Genomic DNA, 3,919 nt, shown 5'->3' on the forward strand with positions numbered 1-3,919 from the left:
TTCCTGTTGTTCTGTGTTCTTGGCCAACCACAGTGCAAAGCACTAAAGAAAAACTTTTGTCATTAAAAGAAGGACGAACAAATGTCATTTTCTCGCTTGACACACTTTTCCCACATGTGCTGTGGTATTGTAGCTTAACCACATTCTTCTTTTAGCTGGTCTGTAGCGATAGGGATAGCTTGCACATACCACTACCTCCCATCCCTGTCTCTGTGACACCTTTACTGCACGGAGCCTTTTATAAATATAAATCATTAGATTCTGCAGGGTTACTGCTTGTCGTTCTTCTACCCAGTGCATTGTGTAGGAATCAGAAAGTAGAGATCTTTTGATGACCTCTTGTAAACCAGCACGACCATGCACAATGTGTTCTGCTCCAGAAAAAATGAAAGTAAAGAAATGCAGCACTGACAGTGTTTGTAACATTACAAATACTTGACATCTATATAAATCTATCTCAACGGAATATTCAGAGTATTCCAAGTATCTTTGAGTCTGAGGATGCTGTATTTCATACAGTAATTGCTACCAGTTAAAACTGATATTATCCTATCCATGCCAGTCAGTAGGACTACCCAAAACCTCTGCAGTGTTTCTTACACTAGTAAGAAGTAGTAGTTACACTAAAATGCACTCCTTCCCAGTTATACTGCCCGGTGCGATGTGATTTTTCTATGTTCTGTATGTACTGCTGCAGGCCTGGATTGGCAGTCTGTGGATACAGGCAAATGCCAGAGGGGCTGATGTAAGATGCCACAGACAGTCACTATTTAGTGGGCTATAAATACAAAATTAAAAAGGTAATTAGGAAAATTTACATTTAGTCCCTCTTCATTTTGCCGATCCAATTTTTACAGTTCCTCAGAAAATCACAACATAGATCAGTACCCTGGCCCGGATTTGTGGCAAGGCCACAAAGGCCCGGGCCTAGGGCAGCAGAAGTTTAGGGGCGGCATGCCGCCCTGCCGTAACAAAATTATTTTTAAATTTGGCTCCCATACGGAGCAGTCGGGACTTCTCCCCACTGCTCTGTATGGGAGTTTAAAGGTTTGCGCATGCCCACTCGCGGCTGGCACGTGCCAGCAATACAACTTCAATTATTACTCCATAACCAAATGTATGATATCATGTTGACCTATAGCTCAAAATAATTTAGTTAAACATTTTTAGCAAACTAAACAAACACAAAAACATGAACTAATACATCAGGTATCAGTAGGAGCGTTGCAATAGCAGACTGTGCAAGCAAGGCCAAATGGTTGGATTGCTGTGAGAGAGAATTCATTCATTTATTTTCACTTGCAAGTAGTAACATTTATGCATGTCCTTCATACGGCTTTTGTGTTACAAATCATGTTAGTCCCAGAAGGTTTTGCAAAATGATTACAATATTTATCAGAGATATTTGATACCCATAAAATTAGTTCTTTGTGCAGTATTGAAAACCTTCAAATCAGCTAAAATTTAATTTATAAAAACCATATACCTTTATTAATAGTTATATTCAATTTTGATCAACTTGAGGCAGTCCAGTTAACCTTTTCTCTGCATACCATCAGGGCCTATGTAATATGCTGACTTAATGCTATATGATCTGACTGCTGCTCCTTTTAACACAAGTGAAAACATGGTGTGTACAGTGGGGACAGGAGGAAGGCAGCCCATTTTTCAACTCAACTAGTAGAAGCAGCGGCAGAATTTGAGTATCTGTATATTTAAACATGTTTTTGTTTTTTGAATGAGCTGCCCAGAATATTAGCTTCTGGATATGTTATGGGCACAGGAAATACCTACATGCCTTCATTCTGGTCAACTTTAAAGACAACAGCATTGCCGAATGCAGACAGCATTGTGTTCAGGGGGTAGCTGCAGGTCTGCAGGATGGATTTTTTAAATTAGAAGAAAAGACAGAACACATTTGTCATTTTTAACGTGTGATATACTGTCTTTATACTAATACTACATATAAATTAAATAAATAAATATAGCGTTTAAATCATTGCAGATAATCCCATTCCATTTTTATTTACATTTGATTGGAATTAATATACTCTAATGTAACTTCTAAGGATATTGGAAATTACAGGGGAGTATAGTGACATAAAGGCGCAAAGTGGCAGCCCAAGTGCTGTTATACAGTTAATGGAACTGTGAGGTGACTTCTAATCTCTTCATATATACATTATTTTAATAGGTTTCAGTGAGTCATGTGGCACATTGCATCTCTAAGCACTGACTGATGACTATTACTAAGCACCATTTACAAGTATATATTTTACAGGATATTTATGGCTCTTGTGCATTACAATTATGCACACATTTCTGCTGCTTAAATTAAAGGGGTTCTCCAATCAAAAAAAAAATCTGCATAACAAAAGAAAATGTTATTTAAAGCAACGTTGCAATATTATTTAAACATTTTTAGTGGTTTAAAGAACAATTGTAACTGCTATTGCAACTGACAGGAGATATTCCCAGGAGCAGTAACCCATAGCAACCAATAAGATGTGTGCTTTTAAACAGGTGACCAGTAAATTCTACTTGCTGATTTGTTGCTATGGGTTACTGCTCCTGGCAAACATAGTGCCTTTTATTACATAACCCCCATATTGTTTATCCCTTTTTGTGTAATGTAATCTAACGTAATATTGTTCATTGAAAATAACACATTTATAATAACACATTTTGCTTTGTGCACTTAAAGGAACAGTAACACCAAGAAATGAAAGTGTATAAAAGTAATCACAATATAATGTACTGTTACCCTGCACACCCATGCACCCTACCCTGGTACAACTGGTGTGTTTGCCTCAGAAAGACTACTATAGTTTATGAATAAAGATTCAACTTTGCAGCATCTTATCTCCCACATAATGTTAGATAAAACCCCCTAAATATAAATTCCAGGGGGCCACTGAACAGTTTGATGCCCAATATGTATAGGTTTATCTAAGTATGTGGCATGTAGGGGCCCCAATGGTTGCAGGGCAACATTACATCATATTTTAATTACTTTGAAATGCTTTAATTTTTTTGGTGTTACTGTTCTTTCAAGGGCTAATTAATAATTGCGTGAGCCTCTGGGCTGAAACTACAGTTTGGTTTCTATATTTGATAACCTCAGCTTTGTGGTTGCTATGGGTTATCTGAATGACAAGCTTTGCTCTTCCTGTTCCCTAAAAGCTTAAATCGCACACTTAAGCTGGTTATACCTGTACATGTACTGAAAATCTATTCTGCCAATGCACAATTGGGTAGTGTATGGAGCATCAGCAGATGAAGAAATGATGAGGAGCTGCAGCTGCAGACAGCCCAAACCAATGGAACAACACAAAGGTGGTTATTATGGTAATTACCCTGTGTATGGCCAACTTTTAGGGCTTGTACAGATGGGTGCTTTGCCCTGCGTTCCTCTGCAATGGAGGTATCTTGCGTTCCACCACAGGCAAACATAGGATGAAATGGGAGGAAGCAAAGAAAATCTTCTTGTTGGGTGCTACATTCCCCATACGAATGGCAAAATATTCAGATGAGATAGGTCACATACTGTCCCTAACAGAGTTTTATTACACAGACTTGCTATTAGAATATGCTTCCCTATTAGAGGTCTATGAGCAGTAGCATTAATTATAAGCACTAACCATGCAGATTATATTGGCAGGAAAAGATAACGTATGTCAAATCTGTACTTTTAGGGCTCTGGCACACAGGGAGATTAGTCGCCCGCGGCAAAACTCCCTGTTCGCGGGCAACTAATCTCCCCGAGTTGCCTACCCCTGCCATCCCACCGGCGAACATGTAAGTCGCCGGTGGGATGGCTGACGCGGCGGCGCGATTTCGCGCAAATAAGGAGCTGCTTTCTCTCCCTGGTGTTATCAGTTTAGAGTACAACTCTAGAGTGTTATTTTAAGTCTTTGTT

This window comes from Xenopus tropicalis, chromosome 6 (assembly GCF_000004195.4).
Source record: "Xenopus tropicalis strain Nigerian chromosome 6, UCB_Xtro_10.0, whole genome shotgun sequence".
In the NCBI taxonomy this organism is placed as follows: domain Eukaryota; kingdom Metazoa; phylum Chordata; class Amphibia; order Anura; family Pipidae; genus Xenopus; species Xenopus tropicalis.